The sequence below is a fragment of the Oryctolagus cuniculus genome, chromosome 15 (assembly GCF_051225735.1).
Source record: "Oryctolagus cuniculus isolate XC-2025 breed Fujian yellow rabbit chromosome 15, ASM5122573v1, whole genome shotgun sequence".
Lineage (NCBI taxonomy): Eukaryota > Metazoa > Chordata > Mammalia > Lagomorpha > Leporidae > Oryctolagus > Oryctolagus cuniculus.
In genome coordinates, this window is record NC_142881.1 from 9,374,433 (window position 1) to 9,391,229 (window position 16,797).

Below are 16,797 nucleotides of genomic sequence, written 5' to 3' on the forward strand. Positions count from 1 at the left end.
GCAGACAGTGAGAGAGAGAGAGAGAGACAGAAAGGTTTTCCTTTACTGTTGGTTCACCCCCCAATGGCCGCTGCATACCTTGCTGATCTGAAGCCAGGAGCCAGGTGCTTCTCCTGGTCTCCCATGCGGCTGCAGGGCCCAAGCACCTGGGCCATCCTCCACTGCCTTCCCGGGCCACAGCAGAGAGCTGGCCTGGAAGAGGGGCAACTGGGACAGAATCCGGCGCCCTGACCGGGACTAGAACCCGGGGTGCCGGTGCCGCAAGGCGGAGGATTAGTCTAGTGAGCCGCGGTGCCGGCCGAGAACTGGTTTTGAGGACAGGATGATGGCACAGATGAGTGGCCATGAGTGGCCGTGCGTCACAGGCGACGCAAGACTTCCATGCCTTCTCCGGGGTTGCGGGCGTCTGCAGTCTGAGTCTCTTCTTGTGGGCTGAGCACTCAGCGCTGCTCAGACCGTCTGCACAGAGACATCTGTCCACTAGCAGCCGAGGGAGACTCTGCCTCCCTCTGGACCTGAGAGCAAGTTTGCTTGCTGTCCTGTGGAGCAATGGCTACCTCGAGCGTCAGGCAGATTTGCTTGGAGCCCAATATGAAAAGGCAATTCAGGCTGCGTACTGTGAGCCATGAACGTCGTGGTCTCTGACCCGGGGAGTCTCAAGTCTTCTTCCGGCACCCACGAGGGTGAGGCCAGGAGCCCGGGCCGGCAACGGCAACGCCTTCGAGTGAGAAGGAGAAGCTCACTTCTGGCTTTCGTTTAGAGCGATACCCAGCATGTCCCGAGCTTTTCCTGTCTGCCGGTGACTGACATGCGCGTCCTCACACCCAGCTCCAAGGACTCGCCCGGCGGCGCCCAGCTGGCATTCCCAAGGTTCTTCCAACGTGCGCTCTCTGGAGGTAGCTTCTGCAGGGCTTCAGCTACCTTGATCTATAACCAGCACCACAGTAGCTTGTTAAAAAGCATTTCAGATGAGAAACGTTCTTTTCCACTGATGAATTTGGAGTTTGATGTAAATGAACGGGCCCGGGGTATTGCGTGGGCATCTCAGCTCTGCGTGAGTGGTAGAAGAATCTAGAAGGCGCTCCAGGGTCTGTACCCTTGATTCTGAAGGCTCTGATCTAGCCAGCGCCTTGGAGGATACTTGCTGTCCACATCCAAAGTGTGGCTGCTGCTGCGTCGCCTTTTGTGAGTTTCTTGAAAATGCAGCTGCCACTCCCAAGAGGAGGGACGTTGCTCCGACGCACAGGATGCGTTGCGTGACTGCCTTCCTGCGTGTTGCTAAGTGATCCCCTCCGGGTGGAAGCCATACCTTGTACAGTAACCCAGACAGGCAGTTGTGGGCCCCATCCGTAGCTGATTGTTGCTGGCTCCCAGTACGTACCCAGAGAGCCTACTACCTGGGAGGAGCTAGCTCAGCTTGCCCAGGCTGTGGCTCTCGCGGGCGGGGTGGACGCCATGTCCCTGTACTACAGATGAGAACATTGAGACACAGAAGAGAGGCCCGGCTTGCCCAAGGCCACATGGCTAGGAAATGCCAGCTCCAAGATTCAGAATGTCACCTTTCCTTGTTCTGCTAAAGCAAAAATGTATCTGTCGTTTCTCCTTCGTCATGAAAAATTAATTTGTCGCAAGGAGGGAGTGGAGATCACATATGTGGAGTTGGCCTTTTTTCAGAATAAATGACTGTCAAAGGTCTATTTTTAGAGTTCATTGCCAGGGGCAGGTACGGCTGTGCGTGGGCCGGGCCCAGCCCCCTGGCTTTCGCTTGTCTCTCCAGCTCCAGGGCATCCAAATATAGTGTCGAACTTGGTGCTTTCCCTCGGGCTCATTCCGATCTTAATTTAAGAGCAAAAAATGCTGAGCTTGACTTGGGTAAGACTGGAATTCACCTGCCTGCTATGTTTTCCTGCCTCCAAGTTCTAGTTCCAAGCAGGTGGGTTAAAGACACTCCTGCAGCAGAGGCCTGCCCCCAGCCATGCTGTCTTGCTCCTTGGTAAGGCTTAGAACATTAAGCGTGGTCTACACTGTCCATGGAAATCGCACCCTTCTTTGCTGGTGAGTGGTGTATGAGACCTGCTGGTGGCCAGTACTGGGGAGTGTGAGAGCGATATTTTCCATCCTAATTAAAGGGCAATAGCATTTCCTCCAGGGAATGCCCTTCCCAGAGAGAGCTCTTTTGCTCCCACCGTCTTCCTTCCTTCCTTGGATGGGACACTGTGAAGTGGGCTCAATGCCTGGTGCTGCAGCAGTCATCTTGTGACCATGAGGGGAGGCTCACCAACATGTAGGATGGCAGAGAAGAAGTGTAGAAATGGCTGAGGTCTTTGGTGCCATCGTAGAACTAACCAACCCCAGGATGGCTGATCTCCAGCCCAGCTGTTACGGGAGATGAATAGCGTAAGCCACCTTCAGCTGGGCATTCGGTTGCTTAAAGCTGAAATCATTCCTAACTAAATACAGAACAGGGAAGAATGATTTATTCTCTTTTTTTTATTATAATTTATTTTATTTAACTATCTAGGAAGTTCGCAGCCATCAGCAGTTCCAGTGCGATTTCAGGTGCAATTGGGAATTCGGGAATCTCGGTGGAGCTGTTAGTGTAGTGAACCTTGTAGGTAAAATACATGCACACTTTTGACAGCACATGTGAAGGGATCTCTCTAAAATTGACCTCATTGGTTTCGTTTTCAGCAAACTGACCTGGGCCACTCAACATGGCTTTAATTGTTCCTGATGTTAGTGCATGTTCTCTTTTTACAATAAATTCATGACCATCAGAAGATATCAACTTGACATACATGGCATCAGGGCCTTCACAGCCACCATACGTTTTCTCCTCTCCATCCATTATGTTCTTATGAAATTCTACTTTGCTTCCACAGAAACTTTAGTCGTTTCTCAACAACCCCGCAGCCACCGCAGCCGCCGCAGCCAGGTCCCCGCGAACCGCCACAGCCCTTACTCAGGGCCGCCCCCCCCCCCCCAGCGGCCTACCCCCGTAGAATGATTTATTCTCTGAAAGGAGAGTCAGCCCTGATGCTCGGCGATGTCCTGAGACCCCCATCAATCTCGCAGGCAATGACGGGGCCAGAAAACACAACAGAGATGATTACAAACATTAAAGGGGTTCCTTGTTCTAGTAATGGACATTTTGGCTGCAAGTGACTGAAACATGAACCAGACATTTCCTGTGTGATTGGCCCCCAAGGGATGGGCCGGCCCCTCCGTCTCCTGGGATTGGGAGCTGTCAGTCTGGGCACACCAGGTGCCCCGTGAGGGTGGCTGCAAGGAGACAGGGTGTTGGAGCCGGAAACTCAGCGCGCACACCCAGCTCTGTCTTGTCAGAGGCCTGGTGGCCTTGGTGAGCTGGAGGCCCGGTTGAGCCTCTGCTTCCTCACCTGCTGTGGTTCTTGAGCTCCGAATGACTGGCGTGCTACCAGCGGCGCCGTGGGGTGGCTGACCGTCAGCCCCTCTCGCTCTTGCCTGACGGGGTTGGAGCAGGAGCGAGTGCTCGTCTGAATAGGTGTATCCCTGCAGCACGTGGGCTGGCTCCCTTCCTATGGTCACACACGTCCTTTCTTCTCGGCTGCCGAGAACTCCCACCTGGCCTTGGCTGCTGGCGGTGGGGCAGGAGTTCCTGGGGTGAAAAGAAGTCTCCGGGGCCAGCACTATGGTGTAGCAGGTAAAGCCGCTGCCTGCAGTGTCGGCTCCCATATGGGCGCCAGTCTGAGTCCCGGCTGCTCTACTTCCAATCCAGCTCTCTGCTATGGCCTGGGAAAAGTAGCAGAAGATGATTCAAGTCCTTGGGTCCCTGCACCTGCGTGGGAGACCCAGAAGAAGTTCCTGGCTCCTGGCTTCGGATTGGCTCAGCTCTGGCTGTTGTGGCCAATTGGGGAGTGAACCAGTGGATGGAAGACCTCTCTCTCTCTCTCTCTCTCTGCCTCTCCTCTCTCTGTGTAACTCTGACTTTCAAATAAATAAATAAATCTTTAAGAAAAAAAAAAAAAAGGAGTCCCCTCTGCCTTATTAGCAGACAGGGACTGCTCAGGGCCGTGCGGAGTGCCTACGAGTTTGTAGCATGAGTGTGTGTGTGTGTGTGTGTGTGTGTCACACATGCAACCTGCGAGCAAGACTCACACTTCACACTGGCATGTGGGCTCTGGGGTGCCTCTCAGGTCCCACTCAGGGTGATGGGTTATGGCTTGCACTGTGGGCAGAGGGTGACCCCGACTCTGTTGGCTGTGTCTATTGCGTTTTGCCCTTTATTTTACGCTGTGAAGTTTGTCCTGCTGCTTTCCTAACTGATTGTTAAACATGACGTGTAGCTTTGCTCATCTGCTGCCTCTGGCCCAAGCTGAGGGTGGGAGAGGGAGCTCTGGCTCAGCGGGGGCAGCTGGCAGGCAGCTCACTCTGGGCCTTTACCTGCTGTGCACTTGGACTTGAAATCATTGACGGGTGTGTGTGTGCTTCTCACAGTCACCATCACATAGGATTTCAGTGTCCATTCCTCATGGGTCTTTGGACACAGCTGCAGGAATGGCCTGTAGGAGGCTGGAACAGGCAGGTGCCGAGATTTTCTGGTGGAAATCTTGGGGCAGAGGACGACGGTCCCTGCAGCCTATCGTGCCGAACGGAAAGCGAGGACCAGGGTGGCTTCATGGGCCATCCTGCGCAGTTGCCCGGGGCCCTGTGCTTGGAAGAGGCCATGCTTAGTTGAACTCTCTGCTATTGTCATTGTGAAATTTCTCGATAATTTTAAAACAAGGGTCCCTACATTTTCTTTTTGTACTCAGACTGTTCTTTAGTGGCTCATGGGGTTCAGGGTTCAGGCCAACAATGTGAGAAAACGGGGCAAAGGCATTGAGTGGAAAGAGTCTATCTGGAAGTGGAGCCAATGGCGGCAGGGACCCTTGGCGCGGTTCTGTGGGCGGGGTGACTAACCATGGCGGCTTTTTGGGCAGGATCCCTGCTTTTGGGGGAAACAAGGGCAGCTCACGTTTGTGCGTGGTGACCACGGAGCACGGTCTACCAGGAGTATGGACTTCAAAGAGGGAAGCGTGCTGTAGGACTGTGGGGAAGCAAGGGGTTATGGGAGAGTAGGGCGTGCTCTCTAGCACCCTTGGGGATGGGGGACAGGAGAATGAAGTCGGGCTGAGGGGTGGGGGTTACGGCTGAGCAGGTTGAGCCACTGCTTGGGACGCCTGCCTCCCACATCAGAGTGCCCGAGGTGGGATCCAACCTCTGTTTCTGACCCAGCTTCCTGCCAGTGCACACCTTGGGAGGCGACGGGTGATGATTTAAGTAGTTGGGTTCCTGACACTCAGGTGGGAGACCCAGATGGAGCTCTGGGCCCCTGGCTGCAGCTGTTGTGGGCATTTGAGGCGCGAACCCAAAGTGCCTGTGCTTGCTCTCTCATGCTCGCTCGCTCTGCCCTTTGGATAAACACAAGTAAACGTTAAGCAATACAGTGGGCGAGACAGGGAACTGATGCAGAGCTGGGTCTTAAAGGATTGGCAGAGGGAAGCCCAGTGCCGAGCGAGTGTGGGTGCATGGGTGCCTGGGTGCGTGTGCTGTTGGTGTGTAGGCGCATGGGTGCACGGGTGTGTGTGCTGTGCGTGGGGGAAATGTTCCAGGCAAACCCAGCACCGGGACGATGGTGTGGAGATGAGCCTGGTGCCGGAGCCTGTGCAAGTCCGAGCTGCACCTGAAATCCAGGGGCGAGTGGTGCAGCTGCTGAGGGCGGGGCCCTGGAGCCCGGTTTTGATGACTTCTCTGAAGCTGTGGGGAGTTGTCCACATGATGCTGCAAAGGAGACCGACCGTCAGAAGGGTTAGCTAAGTGGCCCAAGTCTGCACTACTAATTAGAAGCAGGACTGGCACATCCAGGCCTGAGGTTGCCAAGTTTAGCAAATAAAAATCCAAAGCACCCACTGAAATTTAAATTTCAGACAAACAACGAACTTTTTTTTAAGCACTAATATGCCCCACATCTTATTTGGGATATACGTATGCTTAAAAAATGTATTTGTTGTATTCAAATTTAAGTGAGGTTTTCCTTACCAACCTGGCAATCCTTGTTCTAAATGCTTGTTTTTCTCCTGTCTGGTGATGACCCCCCTCCTGATGCTCCTCCTTCCAAGGTGTGGGGGGTTGACAGAAATGGTGGGGAGCAGGGAGAAGGCAAAGAACTGCCCGGAATAAGTAGAGGTGCAGTTTACACAGACGCTTAAAAATACAAGTCCCCGCTGTTTGCCCTTGTCTGTGAGCTGGGGTTTAAAGGGACCAGGGCTCTGGCTCTGCCACCCCCTCCGCAGGCCGAACGCGAAACGGAGGATTCTCCAACTTCATGCCCAGACAGAAGGCAGACACGCAGGTTCTTTGACACCTGGGATTATTTTGTCTTTTTCCATCCATTCTATTTCAGGAGCTTTAAAATCTTTCAAGACAACCTCAGGGGCAAGTAGGGATGTCACTTACAATTTTCAGCATTTTCTATTGTGTAGGAGAGAAAGAGGAACTCCAAGTCTGAGAGGCCGCGTGCTCCAGGGCCGCAGCCACTTAAATGCACTTCAAAGAAAGTGCCAACAGGAACGAGGGAAAGTTGCCTTTTTTTTTTTTTTTTTTGATGTCTCCCTTATTACGTCCTTGCCTTCTCTTAAGATCTTAACACGCCTGTGTCAGACGCAAGTAGCTTTTTACTATCATCTTGAAACAGAATCCTGAAAACTCCAGAAAAATGTGGGCTTTTTCCTTTTTCTCTAAGTAGAAATAGCACATTATGGTTAGCATGTGTGGCTCTCCCTTTCATGTGCTCCTTTTGATTACGTGCCCTGTCTCTCCAGGTCTTTGTAGTGGAAAAGGTGAGACTTTGCTTATAAGCGCTGGAGTCTGGGACAGCGTCACCCCAGGAGCAGGCGTGCCGCGCGGCCGTGGTTTGCCTGGGTCAATGTCACACCGTCCACTGCTGCCCAGGGCTGCCCAGGGCCTCCCACGGCTCGCTCTCTTCCCTCCTCCCACCCACTGCAGCTCTGTCTTTCTGTTCCCTTCCTTCAGGATTCTTTTCCGCTGGGGTGGGAAAGCGACGACTCCGGGCTTTCTGCTCCTGGCGGTGTCTGCTCGAGGGATGCTCTCGGCCCCCGTCTGGCCTCCCCCGTGGTTCGTGCCTGCCGTGGCGTAGCTCTCACGGTTGTGGCGAGGCCCGAGCTCCACACATGTGCACATCTTGTGTTATTCCTTTCCTGGGGCCTCCAGAACAAATTGCTGCAGACTCGGCTTGGCCCTGAATGGCCAGAACGTATTCTCTCCCAGTTTTTGAGGCTGGAAGTCCAAAGTCAAGGTGCCAGCAGGGCCGTGCTCCCTCTGCAGCCCCCTGGGAAGTCTCTGTCCTGCCTCTTCCAGCTTCCGCAGGCTCCAGGTGTCCTGTGGCTTGTGGCTGTGTCACGCCAGTCTCTGTCTTCATGTGGTTTCTCTCTTTGTCTCTGGGTGTCATTTTTTTAAACCACATTTTTATTTATTTATTATTTATTTGAAAAGCTGAGTTACAGAGAAAGGAGGAGAGAAAGAGAGGAAGGAGAGAGAGCTTTCATCTGTTGATTCACTCCCCAAACGGCTGCAATGGCTGGAGCTTGGCCAGGTCAAAGCCAGGAGCCTGGAGCTCCCTCTGGGTCTCCCACGTGGGTGCAAGGGCCCAAGTACTTGGGCTGTCTTTGCTGCTTTCCCAAGCACATTAGCAGAGAGCTGGATCTGAAGTGGAGCAGTCGGGTCTCAAATCGGCACCCATATGGTGTTGCTACACCACATCACTGGCCTCACAAATGCATATTTATTTATTTGAGACGGAGTGAGAGAGCAAGCAAGCGAGCGAACAAGAGAGCTCATGTCCATTGGCTTACTCTCCAAATGTCCTCAACAGCCAAGAGCTGGGAACTCAGGTCTCCCCTGTGGTTGCAGGGGACCCACATGCCGGAGTCACCATCACTGCCTCCGTGGGTCTGCATTGTGGGGGAGCTGGAGTCAGGAATGGAAGCCAGGCACCCACTCTCCTGGGTGTCGTGTTCTGTGTCTCACAAGGAAAACGCACTGGGTTTAGGACCCACCCTCATCCAGCACTGTCGCCTCTGCATCCTCTCTGTCATTGGTTCGGCAGGGACCCTGCCCCTGGGGGAGGTCCAGGTGGACACGAGCTCGGGGGGACACTCAGCTCGCTCACGGCTTGCAGTGTGGCACTGCTCCCCGTCCCACCTCGGCCCTCGGGCGCGGGTTAACTTAGCCAGGTTTCTGTGTCACGTCCCGATACCGTCGGAAGAATAGGCTGATGACATAGGTCTGGTGGAGTCACTGTGCCAGGTGCCGGAGCCAGGGCTGGATGACGGTCATCCCCGCTCTTTGGGCGCCCCTGCTCTGGTGGAGGGTGGCGCACATCAACAAGCAATCACAATACTATTTTCCAGGCTGGGAGCACCGGTGTTCCTTCCAGAACACGGCTTTGGCTTCCTGGGCTGTTGACTGAGGGCGCTCACGGAGCCAGCTCTGCCCTGGCCTTCCCTGCAACTTCTCGGCTGGCCCTGACGCTGGCACTGGCACGGTACCCACGGGTTAATCTCTCCCGTCACCCTCCCTCCGACCCTCTCTCCTCTCTCGGAAGCACCTCTGCTGGCTCACGGCTGTGTAATATCCCCCCCCCCCCCCACCGTAATGCCCTTCTGCTCCCCTTTGTAAAAGACGAAACAAATTGTGTAGCCTCCCCGGGAGTAAGTGGGGCAGGGGTGGCGTGGGAAGGGAAGTGCACGTGTTGTCCCTGTGGGCCGGCCTTCCTGGGTATTTCCAAAGAGATTCCTCGCTGACTCACCTTGTTTTATTTTCCCCGTTGTCTTGAGGTCGCCTCTAACTCTTCCTTATGCGTCGTCCCCCTTTCTTCTCTCTCCTCTTTTCCACGACCCCACACTTGCGACTTATAACTGTGCTCCATGTGCCGATTCGTTGCTTAGCTTTCCATTTTTAAAGACACCAGCGCACGGGGCAGAGCAGGCACACGAGATGTCATTGGTCGACCAACTCTTGACTGACAGTCACGTTGGTTGACCGAGGTCGGGGGCTCTGTTGGAAGTCTGGGCCTGTTAGGCAAGCCTGAGAAGAATTCATCTTGTGGGCAAGTCGCCATGGTGAGCTTCCTCCCAGCCAGGTGGAACCACGGGACCCCACAGGGAGAAGCACCGGCTGGAGCCGGCGACACGCCACTTCCTGCAGGCTCCGAGCCCTTCGTCCCGGGGAAGCCACGGCAGCTCCATCAGGATGGCCCCACGCTTCGAAATTTTCCGCCCAGCCATGCTCTACCCAGGTGAATATGTCAACCAATGGCTTAAGCTGTTGAGACCCAGCCTTTACTGTGTTGGTTTTGAGCTCCCCCAGGCAGCTCCAATGTGCAGCCGAGGCTGGGACCCCCCACCCACGCTCCACGTGAGCTGGACAGGGTTCGCACAGACGGCGGCCCCACCCCTGCATCTGACCCAGCCAGTTGTGGCAGGGTCTAGGAGGGACCTCTCTAAGGAGCTTCCCGGTGATGCACCTGCCTGTCCCACACCAGGTTTGGTGAGCCAGGGGCCTCGGGCAGAGCCACTTTCCCCCAGGGAGTCCATTATTCTCACTTCTGCTGCTCCCGCACCCTCAGCCTTCACCCCAGTCCTGCCTCCTACACGCAGGCCCCGGTGTTTCCTCAAAGCCCACTCATCAAGGGTTCCATCACTGCCCTCCCTGCTGCTGCCGGCCTCAGAGCCAAGGCGAAGGGCAAAGGGCAGAGGGAGAGAGGCCAGCTTCTGCAGCTCTACCAGCCACAGGTTTTACTTCTCTGACCCTCGCTCTGGGAAGATGAGTTTTGATGGAGGCAAGGTGCCCCTCCCTGTCTCTCCCCCTCCCACAGGGGCTGGGTGGGGCTGGCCTAAGGCCCAGGGCCCAGCAAAGACACCTGTCAGTTGGCCTTGGAGACCCAGCAGGCGGTGCCAGAAGCCACTGCACCTGTAGCACATGGGGAGGTGGCATGGGTGGAAGGTAGGGGTGCCCTGGGGTGCACAGCCCACCACCCCAGGACTGTGCAGTACCAGGAGCCCAGGAACCCGGGGACCTAGTGCTGGTTAGGGGTGTCCAGCTTTCAACATGGTAAGTGACACAGTCTGGTTAAGAGATTGGGGTGGGCTTGTGATGGAGAGGGCCCCCCCACCGCCCCGTCTTTGTTGTCCAAGGGTTTAGTGTCCATTTGTTCTTCATCTCTGAGGCCCAGGCATCGCCTGGCTTAAAGGACCTGATCATGCCGTCACCACAGAGGCTGGTGCCGGCCCTCGTGTGGCCTGTGATACAGGAGCGGTGAATGCCAGGGCTGCGCTCCAGGGAACACAGGCTCTCTCTTGTGAGGTGCCCGCTTAGCTGGGAGCAATTCGCTGTCCAAGGCCACGGGCTGCCTGCTCCTGACTGTGTGTCTCGGGCCTGGGGCCGGGGGCCGGAGCTCCGGGTCCCTGGGGAAGCCATCTGCTCGGCTTCAAGGAAAGCCAAGGTGGTGAGAGTCGCTCTCCCCGAGGGTTGGGGAGGATGCTTGGAATGTTCCGGGGCTGCAGACCATGGGATGCTCTGCTTGGGCTCTTTTTCTTTTATAGCTGCTGTGATTGGCACATGGCACCTTTCTTGGGTGGGCCTGGGCAGCGGACCTGGCTTTACTGTAGGGGAATTCATTGGTCCTGAGGAAGCAGTGAGAATGTTCTAGAGACTAGGCTCGTACTGTGCCCCTTGGGGACTGGAACTCAGGGGAAGTGAGTTCAGAGAGCAGATGACTTTGTGCACTTTGCCAAGACACTGGTCTGGCCAGTGAAGAGGCAGGAAGTTCAGAGACCCCCGGCAGGTGCACTGGGTCACTGCACACACCCTCTGGGGGCCCCCAGCCATCAGCGTTGGATTGGGTGCAGCTGTGCTGCTGAGACAGACAAATACATGGGGTCTCTGTCCTCTCGCATAGCCCGACTAAATCTTGCAGTCTCAGCACCCTTTAGCCCCCTGAAGACTCAGGGTGTCTATCCGCGTGAAGGTATTCAGGAGTTTGTAGAAAAAGGTGGAATGAAAAGGTAAGTTCATTTTGAGTCTGACGTTTTTTGAAATCCACCCATAGTTTTTTGGTCAGACTCATTTCCACGAACTTTTCAAAAATCCCTCTTATTTCGTTAGAAATAAAAACCGAGATGTGTTTAACATATTTTAAAATCAGCTTAAAAATAATACGCTCAATGCATATGTTAATATAAACAACATTAAGATGAGAAAGCTACCTTTTGTTTTTTTCTAAACAACCTTGTTGAGTTATAATTAAAATAAATAGTCCAAATTTAAAGTGTATATTCTGATAAGCTTGGCACATGTAGACACCCCGGAAGTGATCACCTCAACATACCCATCACTTCTGGACGTTTCCTTGTGCCGCTTGTCATCTTTTCCTTCAGTTCCCCCCTGTCCCCACACCCCCACCCATACCCATTGATCCACTTTCTATTGTTATTGATTAGTTGGCATTTTATAGGATTTTATATAAATGGAATAATACAGCATGTGATCATTTATTTTTTTTACTGAATTATTTATCCATGTAATTGTGCACATGAACAATTTCTCCCTTTTTATTACTGAGTAGTATCCTACGCTCTGGATACACAGTTTAATTATTCATTTATCTATGGATAATCAGGCTATTCCCAGTTTAAACCTTACAAATAGAACTGTCGTAAGCGTTCCTGTGTAAGTCTTTCTCTGGACACAACTCCCCTCCTTTTGGATGAATACCTCGATCCTCGATCGCAGGAGTGGATGCGGTCGACGTTTCTGGAGTAGTTGTGCACTTCACGTTTCCATCCGGAGGGTGCGAGAGCTGCAGTTCTCCCATAGCTTCGCCAGCACTCGGCAGGGTCGGCCCTTTTGCTTAGCTGTTCTGGCAGGCAGTGGTATCTCACTGTTGACTTAACTTGCAACTTTAATGTGCATCCTTTATGTGAATTTCATATATCATCTTTGGCAAAGTTTTTAAAGATTTTTCTTATTAAATTTCAGGCTGCATGTTTTCTTATTGTTGCATTTTGAGAGTTTGGGGCATATATATATATATATATATATATATATACACACACACATACATATATATGTATAAAATCTGGATATAAGATTTTTATCCAATATAACCATTGCAAAGTTTCTCTCCAAGACCATTGCATCTTTCATCCTATTAACAGTGCTTTGAAGCCGTTTTATTTTTGATGAAAGCCAGTCTGTAAGTTTGCTCTTTTATGAAATGTTTTCTGTCGTCCGAGCTAAGAAATATTTGAGGTGCAAGGGACCGAGTGTTTATGCCAACCTGGGATTCGTGCGCTGAGATCCTCCCCCTCAAGGTGCTGCTCTCAGGAGATGGGAACCCTTGGGATGAGGAGGTCATGGGGGAGGCTTCCTGGAAGGGATTCGGGCCGCCCCGGGCCTGCCTCCTGTGAGGCCCAGCCGGGAGGACGGCCGTGCAGGAGGTCGGCCTCCCGACCCCGACACCGGCTCTGCCAGCAGCTTGGTCAGGAATTGTTCCTCCAGAGCCGTGGAAAGCCACCCAGGAGGTCACGGCACAGGATCGCAAGGACATTTCCTCTGAGTTTTCACACTTTTGTTTTTACATTTAGGCCTATGATCTCTTGTGCTGTAATTATTTTAGATTAAACTTCTAGTATCAAGATAATGGCAGACAATGTAAGGGTTTGTAAGCGATTTTCCAATGCCATTTACCCCGATCTTCCGTAAGAGTAGCATCTTTCCAAGCTCCTGGAGGGTACCTCATCCGTGATATTCACAATGATGCAGTCACACTGCAGAAGCTGCCCGTCACCACAAGGATCCCGCCTACTGCCCGTCACGGCCATACCCGCCTTCCTGCCTTGGCCCTGCCCCTTCCTACCACGCCCCACGACCACTGGCTTGCTCTCTGTCTTTATGCCGTTTCAGGAATGTTCTAATACAGTGTGTAAGTTTTCCATGTTGGCCTTTGTCACATAGCACAACTCCCAGAGGTTTGTCCATGTCAGTGAATGTGTTACAAGTTCATTCCTTTTGATTGCTGAGTAGTATTCCACGGGCTGGAGATGCCACATTTGCGAAATACCTGGGCTGTTCTAGTTGTCGTAAGGAAATTTCATTATAAAAAACGTGTACAGGTTTTTGCGTGACCCTGACTTTTTTTTTCTGAAGTAAATGCCCAAGAGTGGAATTGCTGGGCCACATGGAAGTTGTGTGTTTAGTTTATAAAACTAGAAATTATTTGCTAGAGTGGCTCTACTGTTTTGTGTTCCAGCAGCAACACGTGAATGATCCGGTTTCTGCATGTTCTTGCCGGCATTTAGTGCTGTCCTTGTTTTTATTTTAGCCCTCTGATAGATGTGCTGCAATATCTCACTCTGATTTAATGCTGTTTGCTAAAAGTTTCATAGTTTTATGTTTTATCTGTAAATTTGTGACCCATTTTTTGAGTTCATTTTTTAATGAGGTGCGAGATTTAGGTCAAAGCTCATTTTTGGGCCTGTGGATGGCCAGTTGCTCCAGTACATTTGTCATAAAGGCCACCCTCCTTGCTTCACTGAATTGCTTTTGACCTCAGTCAAAACACAGATGGCCGTATTTGCATGGTTGTGCTGTCCAGGCCCTTGGTGTACACGTCTCCATGATCTTCATTATTATAGCTATAGAGTAGGATACAATGATTCTTCCCACGTTTTTTGTGAGATTGTTTTAGCTACTTTAGGATATTATTCTCCATATAAATTGTAGATTGAGTTTCTCTACATCTACAAAAACCTTGCTGGGATTTTGATAGGAATTACAGTAAGTCTGTAGATCAACTCGAGGAGAATTGTTTTCTCTACTGTGTTGAGCCTTCTAGTTTATGGACACATCTTAAATCTCCATATATATGTTTGATTTCTTTTATCAGTGTTTTATCATCTTTAGCATACAGACTCTGTACATGTTTTAACTTTATACCTAGTATTAAATTTTCTTTGGTGTGTTGGAAGTGGTAATATGTTTTTAATTTTGGTGTTCATTCTTACTATATAAAAATGTAATTGATTTTTACATGTTGAACTTGTATCTTATAATCTTACTGAAGTCATTTATTAGTTATATGAGTCTTTTGGGTGAGATTTCTTGGGATTTTTTTTTTTTTTTGTAGAAAATAACATTGGGGCCGGTGCTGTGGTGCAGCGGATCAAAGCCCTGGCCTGCAGTACCAGTGTCCCATATGGGTGCCAGTTCAAGTCCCAGCTGCTCCTCTTCCCATCCAGCTCTCTGCTGTGGCCTGGGAAAGCAGTAGAAGATGGCCTAAGTCCTTGGACCCCTGCACCCATGTGGGAGACCTGGAGGAAGCTCCTGGTTCCTGGCTTCGGATCGGTGCAGCTCTGGACGTTGCAGCCATCTGGGGACAGAGAGAAAGCCAGTGGATGGCAGACCTCTCTCTCTGTCTCTACCTCTCTCTCTTTGTCTTTCAAATAAATAAAATAAATCTTAAAGAAAATAACATCATCTATAAATAAGGACAGTTTTAATCCTTCCTTTTCAAACCTACATGTCTAACTTCTTTTTCTTGACCTACTGCTATATCTGGAACTATGCAGAATAAATGTATTATGAGTCAACACCATTCATCGTCTCATTCCCACCTTTAGAGGAAAAGTTTGTTTTTCAGCATTACATATGATATTAGCTATAAGTCATTTTGTAAATACTGAGAAATTGATATGATTATGTGTTTTTTATTCTTTAGTCTGCTGGTTTAGTGGGATATATTCATTGATTTTTAAATGCTGAATTGGCTTTGCATACTTAGAGTAAATGCCATACAGCTATGATACATAGTTCTTTTCATACATTGATAGATCTGCTTTGCCAACATTTTGTTGAGGACTTTTGTGTCTAAGTGATGAGAAGTTCATCCAGTTTTCTTTTTTGTAAATACCATATCTCTGTGACTTTAGTATCAGGGTAATACTAACTTCATTAAATGAGTTAAAATGTAGTCACTCCTCTTTTAATTATGTTTTTTAAATTGTGATAAATTGGTGTTAGTTATTTTTAAAATGCTTGGTAGGATTCCCCAATAAAATTATCTGGGCTTGGAGATTTCTTTTTTGATAGTTTTGTAAATAGCAAATTCACTTTTTTCAATGCTTTGACTTTTTAGGTTGTCTATTTCATCTTGCTTTTGTTGTCGTAGTTTGTGATTTTCAAGGAACTGCTCTGTTTCTTCTGAGTTTTCAAATTTCTAGGCATAAACTGTCTTAGGTTGTCCTTTTTTCCTTTAATGGATCTGCAGTGGCATGCCCTGTTTTATTCTTGGTATTGATGATTTGTATTTTCTCTCTTTTTATGTTTGTCAATATGGCTAGAGGTTTATCAGCTTTATTGGTTATATATATATGGTTTATTTATTTACTTGAAAGGGAGAAATAGGAGAGAGAGAGAGCAAGCAAGAGAGAGAGAGAGAGAGACAGAGACAGAGATCTTCCATCTGCTGGTTCACTCTCCAAATGGCAACAATGGCTGGAGCTGTGCCAATCCAAAGCCAGGAGCCAGGAGCTTCTTCCTAGTTTCCCACACGGGTGCAGGGGCCCAAGCACTTGGGCCCTCTTCTGCTCTTTTCCCAGGTGTATTAGCAGGAAGCTGGATTGGAAGTGCAGCAGTTGGGACTTGAACCAGCATATGAGAGGCCAACACTGCAGGTGGAGGCTTAATCTTCTACTCTACACAGCCTGGCCCTATTGGTTATATTCTTGAGAACTATTTTTTGAGTGATTATCTGTATGGTTTTCCTGTTTTCAATCTTACTGACTTTTGTTCCTTGTCATTCCCTTCTTCTGCTTGCTATCGCCTTGTTCTGTTCTTCCTTTCCTTGTTGGAGTGATGTCCAGGACTTTCAGTAGTAAGAAGGAGGGTCTGGGAGGACTGCAGGTGCTCCATCTTGGTGGAAGCAGAAGTCAGGTATCTGAGAGAATCTTACACATCGAGACAGGTGGTAACCGTTTCTGATTACCTAATTGCATTTGCGCATGTACAGATTTTCATCTGGTAGCATTTTCCTTCTGCCTGAAGTGCACCTTTTAACATTTCTCATGATGTGGGGCTCCTGGTCGAAGATTCTTTCAGCTTTTGTACACCTGACTCTGTCTTTGTTTTATACTCACATTTTTTTTTTTTTTTTGACAGGCAGAGTTAGAGAGAGACAGAGAGAAAAGTCTTCCTTTTTCCGTTGGTTCACCCCCCAAGTGGCCGCCACTGCCACAGTGTTGCAGCTAGCACGCTGCGCCAATCCAAAGCCAGGAGCCAGGTGCTTCCTCCTGGTCTCCCATACGGGTGCAGGGCCCAAGCACTTGGGCCATCCTCTAGTGCCTTCCCGGGCCACAGCAGAGAGCTGGACTGGAAGAGGAGCAACCGGGACAGAATCTGGCGCCCCAACCGGGACTAGAACCCGGGGTGCTGGCGCCGCAGGCGGAGGATTAGCCTAGTGAGCCATGGCGCCGGCCAGCTCATATTTTTAACACATTTTTTATTTTAGAAAAATTTCACACTTATAGAACAGTTGCAAAGATAGTAAGAGTCCCCAGATACTGCACACAGTTTCCCCTGTTATCACAACTAATGGATCATACTATTAATTGAATTTCATACTTCATTTGCTTTTCCTTAACTATTTTTTAAAAGATTTACTTATTTATTTAAAAGGCAGAGTTACAGAGAGGCAGAGAG

General features: G+C 50.4%; 1 pseudogene; it reads right to left on the bottom strand.

Moving 5' to 3' along the window:
* Positions 1-2,484: 2,484 nt before the first annotated feature.
* LOC100337922 (elongin-C pseudogene) lies at positions 2,485-2,989 on the bottom strand (annotated as a pseudogene).
* Between the last annotated feature and the right edge of the window lie 13,808 nt (positions 2,990-16,797).